Source organism: Hyposmocoma kahamanoa, unplaced genomic scaffold (assembly GCF_003589595.1).
Source record: "Hyposmocoma kahamanoa isolate Upper Pololo Valley unplaced genomic scaffold, ASM358959v1 277, whole genome shotgun sequence".
Lineage (NCBI taxonomy): Eukaryota > Metazoa > Arthropoda > Insecta > Lepidoptera > Cosmopterigidae > Hyposmocoma > Hyposmocoma kahamanoa.
The window spans coordinates 770894-782454 of NW_020653774.1; positions in this window are offsets into that span (position 1 = coordinate 770894).

The following is an 11561-nucleotide window of genomic DNA, read 5'->3' on the forward strand; positions in this document are numbered from 1 at the left end:
GTGAAGCTATATTAGTATGAAGTTATGTTAGTGTGAAGTTATGTTAGTGTGCAGTTATGTTATTATTACAGCCGCAAGCGGTCGCTGCGTCCAGCCACTAGTGACCGTGTCCACTCTCTAGTGATTCCGAATTGAGAACCACCTCAATTTTTGAAATCAGTTAAAAAGTACATAATTACAACTGGGCACAGACTAGTTGGTTAGCAATATTTTTTTTAATTCAGCGTTTGTAGTCTTGTTCAAACATGTCCATAGTGAAAGACGTTACTAATGCCTAACCATAAAAGCAATGTTGCCATGAGCAAAATAGTGTATTTTTTTTATAAAAGCCTCAAAGTTTTTTACAAAAAGCTTCAAAGTTTGCAAAAGAAATCTCAAATAATTTGTTAAAGTACGTTTCGTTGTTTCAGCGCTACATTGAGTGCCTTTAATCTTTAAGATTGCGTTATAATATTTACTTTTATCTTTCCAACTTGTGTGTTACGGAATACAATATCGTAATAACATTGGCTTTGGGATTTGATTAAATATGAGAATTACGCGTGATTTATTTTTAAAATTACACTTATGTGTATTCACTTATAGTCCGGCAAGGGAAAACCCTGTATCGCGGGTGCCAAGGACACATAGATAACTACAAATTACCTGACAACATAAATACACGTAGGCCATACAAATATTTCTCCCGGCCCGGGAATCAAACCAGCGTAGTAACCGTTCAGCCAGTTCAATGGAGGGACTTTTCTTCGGATTTCGTAAAAGTTTTGCAAATGATTAAATTGTGCAAAGGTTTTTTCAATGCGAAACACCTTAACACGATATTTCTAAAATCAACATAGCCCCGCACTAGGGAAACCATGTCGCGGGTACCATGGACACACACATAGACAACCACAAATTACATCCAAACTCACGAGAGAAATAAACGTAGGCCATACAAATATTTCTTCTGGGCCGGGAATCGAACCTGAAACCTCTGCGTGGCAGTCTCAGAATGGTACCCGTTCGGCCACGGAAGCAGTTAAAATAAAAACATATTTACTAAACATGTTTCCAATCATTTGTGTGAAAATCATCGGGTATTGAACCCTTTTCTGAAATGCTTTAGGATTCCATGTCACACCACATGCTTTAAAATAGTTTTGAAATTACTCCACCCGGCAACTAAAGGTGTCTCTGCAAAATGTTTTGAATATGAAAATGGCGGACCGGGTTCAACTTTCGCGTTGTTCGTCCCTCGTCCCAAAAGTTGGCTGCATCCGGTTTACGCGAGACAGCAAATCCGCTAGTTTAATCACTTCTCATAACACTCGACCTGGAATGCAATATGTACAGTACTCAGTTAAAGGAGTAGCTAATATATAACTGGCTCTATAATTTCACAATATACTAATGTCTGCTATTGGTGAAAGCAGAATTCATACGTTGCCTCTTGGAAGTACTTATAACAGGTACAAATTACCACAGCCCTATTTTCTAGGCAAGCAATATTGTTCATCAACACCAGGGCTAAGTAATTCGCTCAAGGTTACTCTTTAAGTTTAAGATCCGAAAAGGATATTGCTAGACTATCAGCACAGTTTAAGACAGACTGAACAAGGGATCATCAATTTGTCTAAATGTATACCTTTATTTTTTATAAATGGCTGCCTTACACTCTAATATTCAAGAGGAAACTTATACTAACTGGGACACTTTTGCGAGACAGATTCCACTACTAAACAGTGCCATATTAGTATTCCATGTTAACATCAGATCAATGTTGAAAAACTTCGCTCAACTGGAACTTATTGTACTTAACAGTCCACGACCAATTGACGTCATAGTAATTTCCGAAGCCAATATTACAGACTCATGTAAATCTCTATTTGAGCTGCCTCACTATGAAATGCACACGGAACTAAGGAGCCACAGAAGAGGAGGTGGTATCATAATTTACATAAATAAAAATATGCGATTTACCAGACATTCAGTGCGTACAAATAATTTTGAGTGCATTACGGGCCTAATTGAAAATAACTTTAACCAAAAATTAATGTTGTGTGCTGTGTATAGACCACCGGACACTGACCGGTCCCGCTTCGTACAGGAGTTAAATAAGGTAATAAGCCAACAATCATTCAACCGTAACTATATCTTAATAGGAGACATTAACATAGATTTAAAATCACCCTCCGTTGCTAAATCATCATACCTAAATTCTCTGTGCGAGGTGGGACTAGAATGTGGCATAAACCAATATACCAGAGTCGAAAAGAGGGGAACTCTGATTACAAAGTCGTGTATTGATCATGTTTTTGTACGTAGTGTCAACTGTTCCATTAAGACAGCTGTTATTATAAATTCGTTGGCCGACCATTACATAACCGGCTGCGCCATAATAACAAACAACAATATGCATAATTCGCAGTGTAAGACAGTACAAAGAATTTATAATAACAAAGTTTGTTCGGATTTAAAATCGATAAACTGGAGTGAAGGTTTTGATTATTCAAATCCGAATGACATTCTAAGTTTCATCAGTAACAAATTCAGACAGGTGTATGACAATAATACGTTTTTTGTACAAATCAAATTGGGTAAAAGACAAAGTTGTAAATGGCAAAACAATAGAATGTCGGATATGATTAAAAAAAAGGGATGAGTTACATAATATTTGGAAAAAAGACGAAAGTAACAGTGCTAACAGATTGTTGTATACTAAGTATAGGAATAAAACGAACAGTTTTATAAATAATACCAAAAACAATTACATCAAAAACGAAATTTGTAAACATTACCGTAACCCAAAAAAAGTTTGGGACATTATAAACACACTTTGTGGCAAAATAATGAAGTCTATAGACGATATCATACTACAATACTTACCTATGACACCAAATGTATTAGTTAATAAATTTGCATATGAATTTAAAAAAAATGTTAAAAGTATATGCTCATACTGTGACAGGCCTTTACTTCACGAACAATGTTATGTTAGAAATTCTGATTTAACAATGCGAATTAAAAAAGCGAGCTGTGATACCGTCTTCTCCATCATTAAACACTTAAATGTAAATAAAAGTCCAGGATTTGACAATAATAATAATAATAATCATTTATTTCCAATCACAATGGTATTCTTAGATTAGTTAATGAATATCATAATGAGAACATGAATGAATGGTCTATTACCATTGTGAGTGAGCGGAACCTGTACTAGGATATCCTGTGTTACAGTATTCCGATCCCTCACTCTCAGACTCAAATTACAAAGTGAACACTGTGTGGAGAATAAGTTACGTAGAACAATATAAAATATAAGGAAATAAAGAGAAAAATAAGATAGCAATATATATAACAAATTTGTGGCAAATAAAGCAGTACGCAAAAAAACTTCATGCAAACGGAGATTGACATGTTTGTGTGGATGTGGGTGCGCTCGCGCGCTTGTGTGTGTGTGTGTGTTTGTGTGAGTGGTGTGTATATGTGTGCGTGCGTGAGTGATGTGTGCTTGTGTGTATGTGTATAAATTTGATTATTTTAGTTATTATAAATTATAAATTACTAACATTGTATCAATTTATTTTATTTATTGTATTGTTTGCAGCATTATTTCGGTTTCCTCATAGGATTTTAGTTGTAAGTACTTAGTAACTGCCAATTTACATTCTTTACGTGTTTTAGAGAAAATTTCAATAGCTCGGTTTACGTTATTATATAACATAGGTCCCAAAAACATTTGATGTCGTTTTGCGAATGACGAACATAATTCGGTTTTGAAAACTATATCTTTGCGTCTTTTTTTTGCTACTTCTAATGGATTATAAGTTGTTTTTGAATGGCAATCTAATATAGACTTGAGGATAAATAGTTGGCGGACTGTTAGAACTTTCACGTCAGCATATATTTGGACAGTTGAGTATGTATAATGTTTACACATCATAACTTTCAGTACTGCACGCTGAGCTCTTTCAATATTCATCATGTAACGTTTGTACGTACCGCCCCATGCTGTTATGCAGTACGTTACCAATGACTGACATAGTGCAAGATATGTCATTTTAAGTAATTTAAGTTCAGTAGCGGATCTTAGACGTTTAAATATATAAATAAGTTTACGAATCCGTTCAGTAAGTGCTTCAGTATGGTGCTTCCATGAAAGAGTCGAATCAATGTATACGCCGAGATATTTTATAAATGGCACTTGTTCTATATAATCACATGAGCATATAACCTCAGGATTGACACGAGATGTACATGTATGAGCCTTTATATGCAAATTACAAGGTTGAAGGCATTCTAGCTTTGTGAAGGTAACGAATTTGGTCTTACTTAAATTGAGGGTGAGCAAATTTTGACGTAACCACTTCATGACTTGACCGAGCTGTGTCTCAACTGTACCATTTAGTTCATCCCACGATGAGCCCTGAAATACTAGAGTTGTGTCGTCAGCAAAAGCAAACACTTTACCCTTATCAAGCTGAAGATTGCAAAGGTTATTAATATAAATTAAAAATAGACTAGGACCAAGAACGCTGCCCTGTGGCACCCCGTATTGAATTGGTTGTGTATCGCTTACAATATTATTGACCGAGACCTGTTGTGTTCGATTATTAAGATAGCTTGCAAACAAATCCAAAGCTGTGCCTCTGATGCCTATTTTTTCCAGTTTGTTTAACAGTAGTGGTACAGAAACAGTGTCAAAGGCCTTAGCCAGATCCAAAAATACTGCCAAGCACTTCTTTTTTTGTTCTAATTGTGTAACTATATGTGAAATAAGGTCATTAACAGCATGTTCGGTCGACTTTTTGTAAGTAAAACCGTATTGATTATCCGAAATGATGTTATATTTATGTAAGTAATTCCTTAACCTTTTATTTATTAGTCGCTCTAAGACCTTTGACAGTGAAGGTAAAATAGAAATAGGTCTGTAATTGGTGATATTTTTTTTGTCCCCAGCCTTAAAAATTGGTTTGATTAGTGCAGTTTTGAAACTATTAGGAAATACACCTTCTATGAAACTCCTATTGCATATGTGAGTAATTGGGGGTACAAGGACATGCGAAGCTATTTTTAGGACTTTTGTAGGTATGTCATCGATACCTGTAGCAGGACTATTTTTGAGTTCCATAATGGTATTGTGAACCTCATGACAGTCCGTCTCAGTCAATACAAAAGAGTTAGAAATCGTAACATTGGGTTCATTTGAATAGTAGAGAGTATCTTGAATAATGTTTTCAGCCAGAGTTTTTCCTATTTTAGCGAAATAATTATTAGCTTTATTAACTGAGTCACTAGGGTTGTCTGTAAGATGGAGGAGCTCACTAGTATCACTATTGTTTGAACCTAGTTTAGCAACAGTACGAATTGCGCCCCATGTCCGTTTGGTATTATTTTTAGCTTTTTCAAATAAAGTTTTATTATATTCATTTTCGACTCGTTTCAGAAGATCATTACAAAAATTTCTATATCGTTTATAGATAGTAGTCATTGCCGCATTACCAGGACTTTTCTTTGCTTTAGCATGAAGTTTATCACGATTTCTTATGCAGCGTAATAATCCCGGTGTGATCCATGGCTGAATAATGGTTTTCCGATTTGAAACAAATTTTATTTTTGTGTTATTGTAAACGGCGTTATTTATAGTAGACGACAGTAGTTTGGTAGCTATATTCGTATCATTACATTCTAAGATGGGGCTAAAATCTGTAATCTCCAACTCATGAACCACACCAGCAAAGTCTATGGTTTTAATAATAGACGGAGGTTTAAGTGTATGGTTTCTTTTTTCAACGCTTAAGATGGTAGTATAATGATCTGTTAGAGTAGTACGTATAACAGCAGTTGATGAATTTAACCCTGATTTTATTAAAATGTGATCTAAACAACTCTGTTCTCGGGTAGGAATCATGTGTCCGGGGAGAAATCCATGAAAACTCAATAAGTTCTGATAATCATTCGAATGACCACTATTTTCTAAAATATTTATATTAATGTCCCCCGTTATATAAACATTTTTATACCCATTAAGTACTTGTAATGTATCATTTAGTGAAGTTAGAAAGTTATCGATATTATGATAAGAAGGTGGTCGATAGATCGCAACTATACACGTATGGTTAGATAGTTTGACCACAAGACAGTTAGCATCGAGGAACGGAGGTTCTTCAACATCGGCGGTAATTAAGTTACTGACATATACCACAACTCCTTCGTTCTGAGTATTGCAATTCAAGGTATGATAACATTTATAGTTACTGAGAGCTGGTGGTGTAGAGTTGTCTTTCAGCCAGCACTCCGATAATACTACAATATCAATATTAAAATTGAGGCTTGTTAATAGGACTTCCATTTGATTTATATTACGATTAATGCTTCTAATATTCTGGGATAACACTATTAAGCGATTATTGTGAGGTAATTGGGCACTAATGTCTTCAACATCGCAAATGCATGACGTGGCCGGTGAGTAAGAGTCTATGCTATCTAAAATATCATCATTTGGAGTGAATTTTGCGAAAGTTATTAAGGATTTTATTCAATGACGAAAATAAATTATTTTTTATCAATGTATTGTATGACATTTGATTTAATGAAGTCGTTTTAAATGGCAATGAAAAATATAGTGTAATGTTTTTTATTACAACATTAGTACACATGCGTTTTTTAGCTAGTTGTATTGAAAAAATATTTTTTATTTGTACATCAGTCTGCAACCTTTTGTAAATAGTTAGTGTGTGTCTAGAAAGTGTATGTGTATAATTTTGCAATTTATATGATATATATATAATATGACAATATACAAATAGCACACTTAAAACATGTAATTTCTGACATTACCACTTTGATTACACACTTAATTAACAGTTGTTTTGCTACGTCATTGTATCCCGACGATTTAAAGATCGGCATGATAAGACCCATATACAAAAAAGGTTCCCATAAGGATTTAAATAATTACAGGCCTATCACGATACTACCTTCCATTGATAAGATAATTGAGAGGTACATTGGAAACGAAATAACTAACTACTTGAGTACTCACAACATAATTAACAATAAACAATATGGTTTCCAAAGACACCGAAGTACATCGCAGCTATTATCTCGATTTACTAATGAGGTCAACGAATACTTAAATGACCGGCAGCATGTGCTTATTGTTTTTATTGATTTTAGCAAGGCATTTGACACTTTAAACTACATTGTATATATATGTACTAGTATATTGATACTATATTCTAAACTAGAACAAAATGGAATACAAGGTCCATTACTTAAATGGTTTCAGAACTATCATAGTAACAGGCATACTTGCGTAAGCATAGCAGGGGCGGTAAGCGAGAGAACTGTAACTGAGGAGGGCACAGCGCAAGGTTCAATTTTAGGACCAATTGAGTATTTGATCTATGTGAATGATATGTGTAACATTTTTACAGGCGGGTCAGTATATCAATTTGCGGACGATACTTGCATAATTTCCTCACACAAAGAGATTAACGAGGCTCAAAAAATACTCCAATACAACTATGATCAAATTTGCAAGTGGGCTCATGACGTAGGGCTCGTTATTAATTCAGACAAAACTAAAGTTTTGCATGCACATTCTCCGTACATAAAACCATCATCAACGCCTACCATCGTGTCACACAGTCACCAATGTTTACATAACTTAACAAGCAACGTGTGCTCTTGTCGCACCTTGCAGTTGGTCGATCGACATACTTATCTAGGACTTATTATAGATAAACAATTTAGCTGGAGACCACACATAGATCACGTTTGTAACAAATTAAGAGTTATTGCGAATAAACTATATATTTTAAAATGCAAGCTCCCGTATAAGTCACTGAGAATGATTTATATGTCTCTTGCCGACTCCATAATAAACTATGGCTTATGTAGCTACGGGCGCACTTATCCTACCTTCTTGGACAATATCTATAAACTGCAGTTATCCTTGTTAAAATTAATTGTTCCTTTCAACGTAAAATTAAAATTTAAGGATAACTATGAAAAATTATTTGGTTATTGTAAGGTTATAAATGTATTTGACAAAGCAAAGATGCTATGCGTATGCCAAGATTACGATAACTGCAAGCACAATCTGCGAAAGCGAATGCGCGCTGAACAGTTGCGCTCGCTTTCATATATGCCGACATTTTCGTTGCCGGGTTACAATAACGTTTATGGAATGCGCAGGTCGGACTACATGCTGCCAAAAACTTTAGACGATCTTCCAGGCACAGTACTAGATGCAATTGAGGGTGATGTCAGGAAATGCAAAGCTATTTTAAAGAAGTACTATCTTAGGTCGTAATGTAATTTTTCATTTTATTTGTATTTAGCTCTCTTAATCGTAATATATTATTTGTATTTTAGTAAGTAGTAAGCTAATTTAAGTACCGAGCTTGTTAGCTCATCGCTAGGTGGTTAAACCATTAAGTTTTTACCTAGCGTTAATGTAATAAAATAGTTAATGTTTTTGAAATTGAATAAATTAAAAAAAAAAAAAAAAAAAAAGTGCCTACCGCTGAGTGCGCTGATGTCAGCGCAAGCGCTCATACAAGTGTTTCATTTATGAGCATTCGGCTCCGCACGATTGCATACGGCGGGCACCGTTATTTTCACCTCTCTGAGTGCGTGCTTAGGTTCCTTTATCGAAGATAGCGTAGGTATTTTCAATTGTGTATGAGAGTGATGTATCTGTTACGTAGTAACTGTTAAGTAATCTGTGTGTATTATTTATATAAATAAGGTTTTTTTTCTTGTTACATTAATTAATAATTAATTAATATCATATTATGTTATAATTAGTAATACAATGACCGAATACTTACAAAAAATTCCTACGATACAGCTGGATTCGAAGCAACGTCTTCCAGCAAACCGTGCCAGACGCTATGACAATTAAACCACTGAACGAACTAGCGGACATTAAGATTTTTTTTATGTGCTTGTAGCAGATGTTTGGTTCTGGGATAATTTTTTGCCGTAGCGCCATCTGTGAGAAATTTATTTCTTCTCTCAGTCAGGTTGACTAAAGATGTCACTTTAACAATTGTAATTTTTCCGGATCGAAGAAATTTTTTCTAAGTGTTCGATCTTTGTATGAATAATTATAACAAAACTAGTGGAGTAACTTCACAAAAAATAATTGAATATCATGGTGGTGGAACATTCTCGCATTCAATAAACTTAAAATTACAATATCATTTTAACATTGTTTTCCCAATTCATGTTTGTATTTATGCGGTTTGCAAAACTACGTTATATATTGGTAACAATGTTTTGTTTCGTAGTGATAGTCTAAATGCCTGCATATTTCTTACACGTTTGTGTTCAGAAAGATGTGTAGCCTAAGTGACATGACGTATTATGTAAGTGCCCCCATCCACTGGGCCACTAATCACAGCCACTAGACACGGCCACTAATAGCCGCGTCCAGCCACTATTAGTGACTGCGACTGGTGGCCGCGTATTATGTTTTGCTTATGGCAACATTGCTTTTATGGTGAGGCATTAATAACATCTTTCAAAATGGTCATGTTTGAACAAAACTACATCGATCGAATCTGGGACCTCAGCGTGGCAGTCAGGCAGTGGCATGTTAACCGATCGGCCACGGAGGTAGTTAAGGAGTACGTACAAAGCTCACATTATTGCTTGGCGGCAAAAATAGGTAAGGTGGCAAGTGCTTCCTTGGACGAACTCTTTTACAAGGAGCTCTATTGCTCTTTAGTGTTTTATGTTTATGTTCGGAGGGTGGTAAATTAGGGGATGAATTCGGTTTATTGAATTTCATCCACTTTCCCTTAATAGATTTCAATAAAACTTGTCACAGAGGGATAATTCCCATGAAAAGTAATAGTGGCCTGGACTGATCTGATGATGGAAATGGCAGACGAATGAGAGGAACCCTTGAACAGTGTACAGCAGCCCTTGTGGTTCAGAATGCGTTTATAGGCAAATGTCGCTATACTTATACAAAAAGCGCTGAATAGTATACTCTCTGAGTGTATAATACACAATCAACCAATCTGAGGGTCTACATTTACTATATACACACATACTATTTACAAGAGCGAGACAGATGTAATGCTATCTCACTAGTACCTATAAAAATACGTGTCTCGTGGATTTGACATGGATTTGACGCACAGAACAAAATGACCAATGCGGTGAGTAGACGTGACGTTTGCAGCTTCAACAAGTAATATATTCAATTCATTTGAAAGAAGAAGAATTAACGACATAAGTATGGATGGAGCGGGGAAGTAAAAAGTAAGTAAACCAGCATTACAGTACACGGCGCCGTTATTTTTAAATAAACACCGTGTAGGTTATAGGCGAATCTACATGATTATCCCATTGCGATTCGTGTCACGTCCGCGTACAGTGAGGATGCTCTGATAACACGAACGGGTTACGACACGAATTGGTGTCAAGTCCACTTCACTATAGAGAATCTATTATTGTCAGCGTCAAGTATTGGAATATTGTTGTGTGCTTTCTCTACCAAGTTAATGCACTCTTTACAAGTCAATCATTAGCCCAAATAGAAAAAAAACATATATTTGGTGCTACACTTAAAACAATAAGCCTTTATTTCTACTACAGTGTTAGTCGACATTTTTATATTAGTTATATTTACAAATTATTAGTTATGCTATTGGTTACATTTACATATCTTATTAGGTAGCAACAGTAAAAGTGGCGTAGGCCTACCCTACTGGCCTTCGTCATCCATTGTGGTCTTGCTTTTTAGTGTCGTCCCATCTTTTCCTCGGCCGACCTTTACGTCTTGTTTCGTTTCTTGTGTCCACTGAGTCGCTCTCTTTGTCCACCGATCATTTTCCATCCTACATATTATTATAAACTCTGCCTACTTCCATGTCAGAGATTGTTTAGTTTTTATTACATTGATTATTTTTCTTTTTACTCTGGTTGCTGTATTCTTAATTCTCTCTTTTTGTTTTATTCCCAACATACTTCTTTCCATTTTTCTTTGACAAACTATTATACTTAATTTATGCGGTATAAAATAAATTAAATTCATAATGTCGGCTAAATTTGAAAACCTCGTAACTCCGTTTTTGGAGGAAATCCCTTTTTTACTCTTCAGCTCGCAATATCGGACAATTAAAGCTTAAAATATAATCTATAGATCTCCTGTTCGTTGTCTGTTGTAAAATAAAGGTATAATAATAGATTATGATGTAATGATTTATAGGAATTCTGTGTTTTGTTGTAGAAGTTCACAAAACCGAATATATAACATAAACATGTTTAATATAGATACATATAGTATAATAAATATATATTGTTAGCTGTTGCCCGTGACTCTCATATAAAGTTTAATACCCTATTTCACTCCTGTTTAGGGTTGTTTAGTTTTGAGAATGTCAACCTTTTCCCATTTGCATTATTGTATATTTATACTAAGTTTCATTGTAAGTTCAAGGTCACGGTTTTTCATCATCCTTTTAGGGGTCGAATTAAAAAAAATCCGTTCTTAGTACGCCTACGCTAAACTAACACACCCTCAGCTTGTTATGTTTTAGGACTTATAGTTTTTG